This window comes from Rissa tridactyla, chromosome Z, assembly GCF_028500815.1.
Source record: "Rissa tridactyla isolate bRisTri1 chromosome Z, bRisTri1.patW.cur.20221130, whole genome shotgun sequence".
In the NCBI taxonomy this organism is placed as follows: Eukaryota; Metazoa; Chordata; class Aves; order Charadriiformes; family Laridae; genus Rissa; species Rissa tridactyla.
Genome location: NC_071497.1, coordinates 13,520,958 through 13,535,348, shown reverse-complemented (window position 1 = coordinate 13,535,348; position 14,391 = coordinate 13,520,958).

Sequence of the window (14,391 nt, the reverse complement as noted above, 5' to 3'; positions counted from 1 at the left end):
AACCAAAAAAAACCTCTCCACCCATCAGGCCAATGCAATATCCTTGACAACTTTCAAGACCCTTGCCAGACAGGGCAAAGAATTTCTTAGCAAAAAGACATTATTTTTTATGGGTTTTTTTGGGTTTTTTTGGTTTTTTTTTTTTATGGACAAATGACAGACAGTAGTTTCCTCTGTGTCTGCTGACAAACAAGCTGGTGTTTACAACATTACCACCTAAATTTGGCCTAAGAGAAACACATCATCTATATCAAACGTATGCAAAGTTACACAAAACTTAAAAAGGGTAGCTCAAATGTTAAGTCTGTCATAAGAGGTAATGTTATTATCTGAACCTCCTGTAACAATGCTGGGTCGTACTCCACAGACCATAATTTCCTGTAAGAAGAGAGGTGCACTCTACAAATGTCTGTGAGCGAGTTTTAGCACTTGTCAATATTAAAACATAAATTCTTTCTGGTTGTATAATGAGAACAGAAAGCTAAGAGCGTGGAACTATGACAGCATTTTTGAAGAAAAATCTGGAGCAAATCGAATGAGTAAAGCTTCCACAATTCTCCATTCTGATTCTGAAGACCAGAGTCTACATAAAAATAAAAAAAGTTTATTCCTTTGTCATCAGTAGTGGTATTCTCTGCAAGAGCTGATTTTGGTCCATCACAGCAAGTCATTCCAATTCTGTCCTAAAATTTTTTCTGTTAAAACTACAATTCAGCTAAAGCATTCAAGATTATAATTAATCTCTACAATCAATCCACCTCTAAGTGCATCCCCCACTAGTTCTTTGTTGAGAGGTGTATGTGGGTTTTTTTCTCCCCTTCCAAATTATTTCCACACTGTCAAAAATTAGCTGGTGGAAGCATGGCTATAAGTGATTATAACAAACTGAACTAGATCATCATATTTCAGTGTTTTGAGGTGAATAATGAAGGACCTGTAACTCTCAGGATCAGGACAGAATTTCCCAGAAAGGTACAAAGTCCAGAGGTGTGGCAATTTTACTTCCAGACAGTTTTGCTCCACAAAAATCAGGAATGATAATTTATAATAGTCTGATTAGGATTGCTTTGGTCAGGGCAAATCTTATACTAATGTTTTTGCGTTCTTGGTGCCACATATGATAGTCTAGCAAGGATGGAGTATTTTATGTATGTAGACTTTGTATTAGGAAGTCTCTTCCATGGGGTTGAGGTGGAAAACGAATGCACGTATCTAGGAACAGCAGCTGAATTTGTTTACTTTTAATGTCTGGACTCTCCAAGAGCTTTGGCAGCTTCACAGATATGGTCTGCTGCTTGACCTACTGTTATACAGTGATATAAGCATTAACAGCTATTTCTTCAGCCGCACCAGTGAAAGCCATAACACCACTGTAACTAACACATGGAAATTTCAGCACAATGGGTGAGCCGAAGAAAAATGTGTTGTGTTAGCGTGCAGCCCCACATGATAACTTATTAATAACTTTTGGCTCTGATTTTGAAGAGGGTACCCAAAGTCTTTGGTAATTCAGTAGACAAAGAAAGGCAGAAAAATGAATGATGACTCATTAAGCTAATATTTCAATAATTTGAACAAGGTGAGAGCAATTATATTTTGACAGAGAGTTGTGGAACAGAAGTATCTCTTCATACAGGATTCAAGCTCTTTTGTTTGCTAAACAACCTAAATTAACCCAGTCTTGCTCCCTTTAGAAATCACCAAAGAATGTCAAGTCAAACATGACTTTTGCTGTGGAGAGGGAAAAGAAGAGACATTGCAGAGATATTTCATAATGAGTAGCAAGGACAAGCAAATACACTGAAACCTGAATGAGGTTTCATTGTCATTGTTTATATTGCTTTTTAACTAGCTCATGATATCTGCAATATGGAAACATAATTATTTCTCAAGGATTTTTATAAACACCATGCTATGTTTTTTCCTTAGCCTAGTTTATTTTTGTTGTACTTCTAATTTTTCTGAAAAACTCTTGTATGAAATTATTTTATCTCCATTTCTATTTGCGGGTTTAGGTTGATTTTAAAGCAGGATTTCTGTCAGTTCTCTTCCTTTCTTTTTATCAATCAAAATACATGATATAATGTAACAGAAAACACCTATTTTGGGGAAGTCCACAAGTAGCACAAAATGGAAGAGTAGTTTTTGCTTTTCCTTTAACTATCCACAAGTAAATAGCTTTTCTGTCTTCCATTTAGTCCGATATTTTTCTATTTCACATTGTGAAATTGCTCTTTTTTGTGTGTTAGTCTTTCATTATGACTCATGTGTGCTTTTGTTGGATTCTTCTGGCTGTGTCTTTGTGTGATTCAGTATTTTAAGACGTAAAATATTAGCATACAGAATCAAATACCATGATATACCATAGAGACAACAAAAAAAGGGTGGGTTTTTTTGAACAGATAATGAGAAAACTCAAAACTCTAATTTGTGTTTCCTTTAAATGTACTGTATGGAGGTTAAACAAGAAAATGAATGCTATAAATTCTCTTCTTGAAGGCTCTTCCATGGGATCCATCTCCAAACTTTTTTGTTTACTCTTCTGAACCAGAGAATGCATGAAGTGAACAGGAAAAAACAGACGTCCTATGAACTCCACTAATGTGACGTGTATATTTCTAAGAAAAATAAAAATATCCTTAGCTTTTTATATCCAGGTTATTTATATACGCATGCTATGCTAATTTTCTTTCTGAAACAATGACACTGATAGTAGGGGTATTCTCACAGTTGAGTAATGGTTGATCGGGTGAAAGGATTGCCATATGTCTTCTGAGTAACTCTGACTCAGTAGTTTGTATCTGTTATTTTCCTGTGCTTCAGGCAGGATGGGAGGAATTTGCTTCCCTACTTGTTGTCTGAATTTTCATCTAGAAACCCTATTGAATTGACAATGGTTACATCATTCTTGAGTTACTTATTCTGTGGATGATGCACACTGCAGTGTAGCTAATAAGCATAAATGAATTACTGCAAGAGAGAAAATAAATTAGTTAACTCAAATTCAAACTGTGCGGCCATGGAAACTTTTGATGCAAAATGAGCATGAAAAAAAATCTGACCCTTAATGATTATAACTAATGACTGCAACAAATGCTTTAGCTAAGAGAAAAAGGTCAAAAGACTACTCAGCATGTAAGAAGAGGTAAAAATGACTAGGAACCCCAGAAAGAGAGGTTATCAGGAGGAATGGACAGCACCTGAAGACAGTGAAAAACAGGCATGGGGAAGAGCTGATAAGGCTAGAAAGAAATGAAGCAGTGAGCCAGAGATGCCACTAAGCTGTCTGTACAAATATTGGTACCAGACTGACTCTGGCTGGTACTCTTTTCCTAGCAGATTACCTTCCAGAGCCTACCAAAATTCAGAGGAAGAAGACTGAAATAAAAGATATCAGCTCTCACTTCTATTTCCATTCCAAAAATTTCTGATTTAGGCAGAGGATGCTGTATCTAGTCTCTGCACTCTCATGATTCCGCACCCACGCAAATCAGTGCAGCTGTACTGAAGAGACAGATTTGGGTCTACCTGGGAATCATGGAGAAATAATGGCGAAACCCCCCAAAAATTATCCCACTTTCATCCACTCTACACTAGAAACAGCCTGTTAAGTTTTGGTTTATTGGTGGCTTTGCCTAACCTGTTCTACCTAGCATCTAACACCCCTGTTGAAAGGCGACACAAAGAAAGAACAAAAAATAATTACATATCTGCACGTTATTTAATAATGGATTCAGCAAAGGGAAATATATTTTAAAAGATTAAGATGGAGGCAGATATTCTGCATAGGATTAACAAAAAGTGCTGTGTTTACAGGCTGTCGGGAAGTAGCCCAGTTACGTACTCGGCTTTCTCCATGTCACTGACTCTGCCCTCGCCTTGTCACTAAATCCAAACATCAAAATGCTGTCAGCAATTTTCTTGCAGAATCACCTGGGCAACAGGAGGAAGATAGAGGAGACAAAGGAAAAAGAATTACTACACAAACTCAAATTATCACATCTGGGTTTTTTATTAAATCTATGAACACTATTATCTACTTTCTCCAGATTTATGAACCTTCTCATTGCGTGTTCAATTAAAAGACATTTGGAAATCACCTACACAACTATCAAGACTTTACAAAAAAAGTTTGCAAACAAGTTGAGAAAGCTTTTCTTTTTTACTTTTTGTTTCTAGATGTGGACATATCTTCAACAGGTAGATGAACATTAGCTGTATATAAAATGCAGTGTCTACTACATAAGAGTAACTAATATTTGAGGTTTCCTCCTTATACTGTCAAAGAAAGTGATGCCATACCTGAAACTGAAACGGAAAAAGCATGGTTTTCTCAGGAAAGACAGAAGTAAGGGAAAATACACTGATTTTGAGACTACGTTGAGCAAACCTGGTCACAGCAAACCTGGTCAGACACTTATTCCACATCCACCAGATAAAAAGGTGGTTAAAAGACTAACTCCATTGTCCTGCAATAATGAAATGTGATCAGAAGGTAGATGACTGCCACTGCTTTGTATAATTAGACCTACGCACTCAACCACTGTTTGCAGCAAGGAAGTGAAGGGAGAGAAACTATTAGGCACTTTGTGCCTCTTTTTTCTACAGTCCCTAGGAAAAGACTGTTAATCCTCTTTTGTTCTAAAAGCAAGCCACAAAGACCACACTTCTTCTAGCAGAAGATGGAGTCAGAACCATGTCCCTCTCTTCCATTTTCCAGAGATTTCACACTAAATAATGCAAAAATAATACAGATTTTGTTGTGTGATGGACACACTAAAACACATAAGTCATAAGGTACAGCCACCAAAGAAAACCCAACCAGAACAACACCAGAGGAATTAAGAAGATATCATGTGAAGTTAACAAGGCATTTTAATGAGGGGACAATGTAAATACACAGGGAAAATAATCCATTTTTATGTATTTACTGGCAGAAGTGTATTTTCTGTCCCAGCAATCTAGGATTAGCCTGTTTTCTTCATAAGCAGATAAACCTGGAAATCAAAACGAACAAAAAAGAAACGACAAAAGGTGCGCACCTTCTGTGGAATGTATTTAAAATTTTTCTCTACGTGTTTCCAGTTTAGCCATCCTGATGTACTCTGTCCCACCTGTAAACATCTAGAGGGATTTATTCTTTTTTTAATCACTAGCAAGCTGCTAAAGAAAAACAATACCCAAAAGAAATCTCAGGTCTGCAATCTGTTAAAGACTCCTAAAGATTCACAAAGTCTATTTATAAGAATATAATTACTACTGTTCATGTAAATGCCCAAATTATTATAATCCAACCAAAAATGGAATAACATAAGGCAAAAGTCAGAAGTCCCATATTGGTCATACTAAAAAAAATCAAGTACTGCATACTTCACTTGACTGGCATGCAGCCCAGTGGAAGGAACAACCTGCCAAATGAGCAATGACCCCCAGTTATCACAGGCTCATATAAGTACATTGTTTCAGAAGATGTTAATTTTATTTTCAGAATTGATATGAATTAACCATTGTGCAAAGCACTAAAATATTTTTTTCTGATTGTATGAACATGAAATTAAGTCACTCAGCTACCATAATGGAACAGAAAATCTCCCTGAGATGAGTGAAAGGACCACCAGCCCAAATGAGGTCTGTGCCAGCAGCAGGTAACGCTTTGCACATGATAACTACCACACAGGGTGGTAGGTAACTACTATATCTAAAGTGAAGGGATGCGATTTTTTCTCCCTTTCTGTCCTCTGCAAAAATTTGGTAACAATGTGTGGCTATACTTCTAAAACAAAATGAAGACACTTTACGTCCTAACATCTCATAAAGATCAAAATCACCAAAGCAAAAGCCAGTATCCAGAAATAATATGAGTATGTTCCTCACACAGCTGGTAAGTGAGCCAACCAGGAATGTGCCCTCCTGGACCTGCTTCTTGTGAACAGGGAAGAACTTGTGGGGGAAGTAAAGGTTGGTGGCCATCCAGGGCACAGTGATCATGAGATGACTGAGTTTTTGATTCTTGGAGAAACACGGAGAGGGGTTAGTGAAACTGCCACCTTAGGCTTCTGGAGGGCAAATTTTGACCTGTTCAGAAGACTGCTGGACAGAATCCCTTGGGAGGCTGCCCTGAAGGATATAGCAGCCCAGGAAGGCTGGACATACTTCAAGAGAGAAGTCTTAAAGGCACAGGAGGAGGCTGTCCCTGTGTGCCGAAAAACAAGTAGGCGGGGATGGATACCGGCCTGGCTAAATAGGGACCTTTGGCTGGACCTCAAGAGCAAAAGGAGAGCCTATGACCTCTGGAAGAGGGGGCAGGTCTCTCATGAAGACTATATGGATATAGCGAAGCTGTGCAGGGAGAAAATTAGGAGAGCCAAAGCGCAGCTAGAGCTCAACCTAGCTACAGCTGTTAAGGATAACAAAAAATGTTTCTATAAATTCATTAACAACAAAAGGAGGATTAGGGAAAATCTCCCTCCCTTATTGGATGCAGAGGGAAACATAGTCACAAAGGATGAGGAAAAGGCTGAGGTGCTCAATGCCTACTTTGCCTCAGTCTTTAGCAGTGGAACAAGCTGTTCCCTGGGCACCCGGCCTCGTGAGCTAGGAGACAGGGAGGGGAAGCTGAACGAGGTCATCACAATTAAAGAGGAAGTGATCAGTGACCTGCTACACCGCTTGGATGCGCACAAGTCTATGGGACTGGATGGGTTACATCCAAGAGTGCTGAAAGAGTTGGCAGACGTGCTCGCCAAGCCACTTTCCATGATCTACCTGAAGTCATGGCTAACTGGGGAGGTCCCAATGGAATGGAGGGTAGCAAATGTAGCACCCATCCTCAAAAAAGCAGAAAGGAGGATCCAGGAAACTATAGACCTGTCAGTCTAACCTCGGTACCAGCAAAGGTCATGGAGCAGATCATCTTGAGTGCCATTACAACTCATATAATGGACAAGCAGGGGATCAGGCCTAGTCAGCATGGGTTTATGAAAGGCAGGTCCTGCCTGACGAACCTGATCTCCTTCTATGACAAGATGACCTGATTATTGGATGAGGGAAAGGCTGTGGACATTGTCTACCTAGACTTTCGAAAAGCATTTGACACTGTCCCCCACAGAATTCTCATGGAAAAACTGGCGGCTCATGGCCTGGATGAGCATACGATCTGCTGGATCAAGCACTGGCTAGATGGGCGGTCCCAAAGAGTGGTGGTCAATGGAGTTAAATCCAGCTGGCAGCCGGTCACAAGTGGTGTCCCTCAGGGCTCGGTGTTGGGACCATTTCTGTTTAACATCTTTATTGATGACCTTGATAAGGACATAGAGTGTATCATCAGCAAGTTTGCAGATGACACCAAGTTCAGCGGGAGTGTTGATCTGCATGAGGATAGGGAGGCTCTACAGAGAGACTTGGATAGATTGGACCGATGGGCCAATGCTAATGGAATGTCCTTCAACAAGGCCAAGTGCCAGGTCCTGCAGTTGGGCCACAACAACCCCGTGCATCACTACAGGCTTGGGGAAGTGTGGCTGGAGAGCTGCCTGGCAGAACAGGACCTGGGGGTTCTAATTGACAAGCAGCTGAATATGAGCCAGCAGTGTGCCCAGGTGGCCAAGGGGGCCAATGGCATCCTGGCTTGTATTAGAAACAGTGGGACCAGCAGAAGGAGGGAGGTGATTGTCCCCCTGTACTCAGCACTGGAGAGGCCACACCTTGAGTATTGTGTCCAGTTTTGGGCACCTCAATATGAGAGAGATATCGAAGTGCTGGAGCGAGTGCAGAGGAGGGCAACGAAGCTGGTGAAGGGCCTGGAGAATAAATCTTACGAGGAGCGATTGAAGGAGCTGGGACTGTTTAGTTGGAGGAAGAGGAGGCTGAGGGGAGACCTCATCACTCTCTAAGACTACTTGAAAGGCCATTGTAGAGAGGTTGGTGCTGGTCTCTTCTCACAGGTAATTAGCGATAGAACAAGAGGGAATGGGTTCAAGCTGCAGCACTGTAGGTTTTGACTGCACATAAGGAAAAACTTCTTCACAGAGAGAGTGGTCAGGCACTGGAATAGGCTGCCCAGGGAGGTGGTGGAGTCACCTCCCTGAATTTGTTTAAAACTCATTTAGATGTGGTGTTAAGGGATATGGTGTAGGGGAGAACTTTGTAGAGTGGACTTGATGGTTGGACTCAATGATCCCAAGGGTCTTTTCCAACCTAAATGATTGTATGATTCTATGATTCTAGGAAGTGTAGTTTAGAGTGCAAAATGTACAATCCTTTCTTTAATCTTAATTGCACCTTCAGATTTCACTATTCTTCTTGAAATGCAATCTTACATTTCCCTGATTTATCTTTTTCTTGCAAGCCTACTTTTTATTTCTTTCCTTTCCTCCTTTCAGTGTCAAACAGTTCCTTTGCCATACAAGTACCAATGGCTTCATTATATTTGATTATGTTAAACTTCTTTTGGTCCAAAATCTGTCACTTTTTTCTGTAGTCTTATCTGACAAAAAAGGTAAAAGTGGAGTCAGTATGGACACATACGAGAATGTGTCACTTCAGTAACTATGGAGGTTTGCCTTGATGTTTCTGTTCTGTGGACTCATCTCTTTTCTGGGCTGGCCAGCCTTCACCCCTGTCTTTCATTTTCCTTCATTTCGTTTATTAGCTTTCTAGATAAATGCTGTACTCAAGTTTACATATGAGCTTCCATAAACAAGGTGACCAAAACTTAACAGCTCATTTCCAAATAGTAACCTATTCCTGGGAGATTATACGGTTATGTTGCACAGCACCAGAGGTGCCTTAGTGCCTAAGCTAAAGATGGGCCAACTGTTCGCAGGTCTGTACCCTTTCACCAAGCTGCTGTGGCAATGTTACTCCAGAGCCTCTGTGCTAGTTTTCCCTTGTGTTCCCATCCAGTTTTCCCAGTAAAATTGGTCTCATGGGTTTGGACCTGAAGTCATTCTTATGACAGGACAGGTTCGCATGGAAAGCAATTGTCACCGGTATGAGAAACGCCTCTTCTTCCCTCATTTCTTGGTTTGCAGATTTTAGTTTGTATTAAACCAAATACAGAACACAACAAAGCAGGTAAGTCATTGAAATACTTGAAAGACTATCCGGTATTTCATGTGCAGAGAGCCTGAATGGCCAATGATTATGCAACACTGATGTCTAATTAGCATGCTCCAACCAGTGTTAATAGCATCACAAGCAGGAACAATAGGAAATTTGAGCAGGTCCTAAGGAAAAGGATGCAGTATTAGGCAAAAAGCACTGCAAAAATTGTCAGCACCATCATCAGTATCTCCTACCGCACTGGAGAAACCTGGCCCCTCCCTGGAGGAGGACAGTTTGTCTGGGACACCCATTGCTGCTTTTCTCAGCTGACTGCTGTGGAGAGTTTTCCATTTCTCATCTGTTGCCTCTTTGTTTTTCCTCTAAAATCAACTTTCACACTTTCATTGTGTGTTATCAGTTATGGATCCCACTAAAAAGTCTTCATGCATTGAAAACTCTCAACCTCCTTTGTGCAATGGTTACTTTCTTCACATGAGCCACTAGCTCTCATCCTTCTTTACCACTTGCTGCCAAATTTAACATTAGGTTTAACTTTTCAGCAATATCATTACCTATATTTCAGTGTTGTTAAACTACTCTTATCTTGGGAGCGATTTCTACCTTAAAGCACTGCTTTAAATGTAGACACAATCTCTTTCACATTCTATCTCTGAGACAAGTGAAACAATATTGAAACTAGTGTTCAGTGTTATTTTAAATGTCATCATTCCTAGATCTAACCCTACTTCTGTTCTTAAAATCATATAGAAATGCAATTGTTTTAAACATTCTATCTTCCTTTAAAACAATTCTTCAGAAGTACTGCTTTCTAACTACCATGGACTTGACTCTTCAATACCTTCCATAAGCTGCAGGCATGATTAATTCTCGCCCCAAGCCATTTAATAAATTGATAGACAAACTTTATTTCTAGAAGCTGGTCAAGTGAACCGTCTACTTTTAACATCAAAACTTAGAATAATGCGATTTCCTACTACAAGAGCTTGCTGGTGTATCAGCATATAAATTGTAGAGCTTGAAAGAAAATAAAAGGTTTGGAACATATTTATAGGTTCACATCAAAGAAAGACAATGAATGTTGCATAAACTCAGTCAGTAACTAAGCCAGAATGTGGACTGGAACACTTTCCAAAACCAGATTGCAAACCATTGAAAACATCAAACCTAAACAGACAAGAAGCATCAGCAGACCTGATTTCCCGCCCCCCCCCCTTCTATTGTGTTCCAGGAAACACAGGAAATGGGTGGAAATCAGAATCACAGGTGGGAATCAGAAATTGCTGCAAATGCATTTTGATATTAAGGACTGGTGTTTCTCTAGAAGTTTTAGTTCTTTATTTGATTTTTGCAGGCACAAATGGATGCACCCATGACATCCATCCTGTGGTTTATGAGCATATATCAGCTCTGGTGGAACTTTAAGTTTTAAATATGTATTGATGGCCATTGACACCTACAATTGCTCCTCTTCTTTTGCCCCACTCCTCAGGACTTGTTGGCTGTTCACCACAGCTCTAGCTCAATTCCTGTCTGGGTTGCAACAAAGGCAGAGAGCTAAAACTTGAAAATCACAGATTCATTTCTCCCCTCACCTACATAACTTTTTTTTTTTTTAAATAAAATGTACAATAAATTACTTTGGAAATATTTATTAGTATTTTTTTGTTTGTTTGTTTTTTTAATAGTGCAGTTCCTGTTTGTGGCAACATCTTTCCTTTTCCTGCTATGCAGAAAAAGCAAGGTTTGGTCAAATTATAGGACACATGCAAGTTGGTTTCAGTGATCCAGGTCAGTATGAAAACTCCAAATGCACATTTAATTTCAGCTGTTCCTACTGTGCTGTCAGTACATCTTATCCCAAATGGAAGATATCTTTCCTGCTGTGCTCCTGGCAGGACACATGCATTCTTCAGATGCTTCATTCCCTGCTTCTTTAAAAGGCAACTGTCATCATAAACAGTAAGCAACCCCATCTCAGCTTCTGGGAGATGAGTATATTTCATCAGTAAGGTGCAATAAAGATAAAATTAGCATCTGCTGTCTTTCCACAGATAATGTATGAAAAAAGGAAAGTTTCCACCCCTGCAAATAAACTACATGGACTGCCACAGTGCTGTCAGTGTTGGTGAAATTGCCTGGATTTGTCTGGGAGCAGGGAAAAACAACAGTCCATTCTTTTGGTAACTGCATCATATTGCTATTCTTATACATTATATACAATTCCTTTAAATTATATACAGTATATATATTTTATATTTTTTAATTACGTACAATACATACAATTCCTTTAAAATGACAATTTAAAAAAGAAATACTCTGAAAGGGAGAGATTTTATTTTGAATCTGATTTATCTTAAAAAAAAATGGTTGTATTACATGCTCCTAAGGTACTCCTTGGCAAAGTTTCAACTTCCCAGAAACCAGTGAAAATGGGTAGATGCTGAGCCTTTGACCCCTGACTGACTTGTGGCCCTATTCTCAATAAATATCTCTATATAAAACTGAGAAAAATGCAGTTAAAAGAATGAGTACATTCTGTAAAAATGAAAGCAGAAAGATCAAATAACTGAAATTACTATTCTATCCTTTACCAGGAACTTAACAGGAAAGAAGGTACTCTTTTTTAAAACAAACCAATTTATGATAGTATTGATATGGGGAATTATGGCCTGTGAACACAAGAGTTGTCCATCTCTGTGCAGTGCAGCAGCAGAAAAATAAGCCTATCAGCTTTCAAATATTCAGTAGATGATGAAGATGTTATAAAAGGACCTATTTTATAAATGATAAATAATCTTATTTTATAATTCATGGCTAATTATTTTCTTTATTTTCTTCACAAATCCATTCTCTGCCTCATTCTTTTCAAGAACTCTTGTGTCCTTTATAACTCAAAGATTTTGCAAATTAGATATCACTTTTTATTCATTTTCCCAGTTCTTCCTTAGACAACACTTAATCCAAATCCTACTTTTAAATGGCCCTTATAAAGCTGTGTGCATTTAGATCAAGCTTGAAGGTGTTCATAGAAAATTATTATGTCTGCCTGTGTACCTCAGCGACAAAGTCGGCACACCTCCACACCTTTCCCAATACATAATTTAGCCAATCAACTAGCCCTGAAGTCTTAGTCTTGCACAAAAGCTAATATCTATTCTTCTAATGCTGTCCATATCATCTCCTATTCTCCTGCCCAAGCATAATTTTTATGCCAACCTATAAACCATATTTGTAAAAGCTATATGCTACATCAAAAGATCCGAACACAGTTTTGTTAACAATCTCCAGGTGACAGCACAATTACATTGTTTTATGTTCTCCAGCAATTTATCTCTCTTTCCCCTCTGCGAGCGGTGCACTTTACAGTTGTCTGAGAAGTGCCGCCCATGCTCTATCTAAGATGTCATATCCCTAATAAATATAAAGCTATAATATCTATGTATCTCTAGCTTCTGTAATAATATCTGTATTTATTAAAATAATAAATGTATAACTACCGGTATTTTTTTTTATTGCCTGTTATTCATTTTACTTTGAAAGTGATTCTGCCAAACACTGTTGTTATGAACATATATAGGCCACTTCATTCAACTTATCATCTCAGGTGACCCATGAAAGTCCTCTGGACTTTAATGTGTCTGTTGCCACTCATTTAGGCTGTTGCACATAAATAATATGAGTTTTTCCTTTGCTCTTTAGTGGTTTAGCCCACCAGTAGTCTAACTTTTTTATTACAGATGTCCCAATAAGAACTGTAAGTTTGTAATGCTATGGTGGATGCTCTATCACCCCCCCTCCTCAACAGGACAAGGGGAGAAAATATGATGAAAGGCTCATGGGTCAAGATAAGGATGGGGAGAGATACTCAGCAATTACTGTCACAGGCAAAACAGTCTCAGGGAAATTAATTAAATTTATTGCCAATCAAGTCAGAGTAGGATAAAGAGAAATAAGAACGAAACTTAAAACACCTTCCCCTCCATCCCTCCCTTCTTCCTGGGCTCGACTTCACTCCCAGCTCCTCTGCCTTTGCACTCCTCAGTGGCACAGGGGATAGGGAATGGGGGTTGTGGTGAGTTCATTACATGTTGTCTCTGCCACTCCTTCCTCACACTCTTTCCCTTCTCCAGTGTGAGGTCCCATGCATGGCAGACAGTCCTTCACAAACCTCTCTAAGGTGAGTTCTTCCCACAGACTGTACTTCTTCACAAACTGCTCCAGCATTGGTCCTTTACATGGAGTGCAGTGGAGGTTCCTAGGATGAACATTACCAACAGGTCAAGGGAGGCATCCTTCCCCTCTGTTCAGCCATGGTGAGACACATCTGGAGTTCTGTGTCTTGTTCTGGGCTCCCTGATGCAAGTCAGTCATGCACTTGAGCTGCTCCAGAGAAGGGCTGCAAGATGATGAAGGAACTGAAGCATCTGTCATACGAAGACAGGCTGAAAGAGCAGGGACTCTTTTACCCGGAGAACAAAAGGCACAGAGGGCTCTTACCATGCGTATAAATACTTAATGGGGGGAGTAAAGAAGATGGAGCCAACGTGGTGCCTAATGACAGGGCAAGAGGCAATAGACTTATACTGAAATACAGGAAATTACATTTAAACATAAGAAAAATCTTTTTTACTGTGAGAGTGGCCAAGTACTGGAAGAGCCTACCCATAGAGATTGTGGAATCTCCATCTTTGGAGCTGTTCAAAACGCAATCGGACACAGCCCTGAACTCTACCTGATTCTGCTTGATGCTTAATTCAGAAATATGTTTGCTTGGGTTTAGTGCACGTGAATGATAAGGAAATAAGCTCAGGCAGGTCAAAGTTAAAGGACCTTCTGTTTCCACCGTAAACATCATAAACTTGAATGATGAAGATCTGTGAAATTCAGAAGAGACAAACTGGAAGCAAGGCCTTGAAAAAATCAGTCAGAAAATCAAATTCACCTAAGGTTCAACAGGACGTAATGGGAGTCAGATCTGAAAATGAGGTAGGTAAAACTACCAGATAAAGCCTTCAGGTTGAATTATCAGGCAGAACTTAAAGATGTAGTGAATCTCTTATATAATGTCTGTAGGTAAACAAGAAAATTATTAACAACTTCTCACTTATGGACACAGCTAAGAAGCACCCAAGGCAGAGATGGTGCTTTACTTTTGGGTATTATGTGTGATATTTCAGATAAACATAGCTTTTCTTTCAATTATGAAAGACTATTAATTGTGTATCATCATATTTGAGTTTATGCATACGTATTTTGTATGTTATATGGCAAAAGCAGTTAATTTGAACTAATTCTTTTTTCTCCTTAAAATAATCATCATCCTTC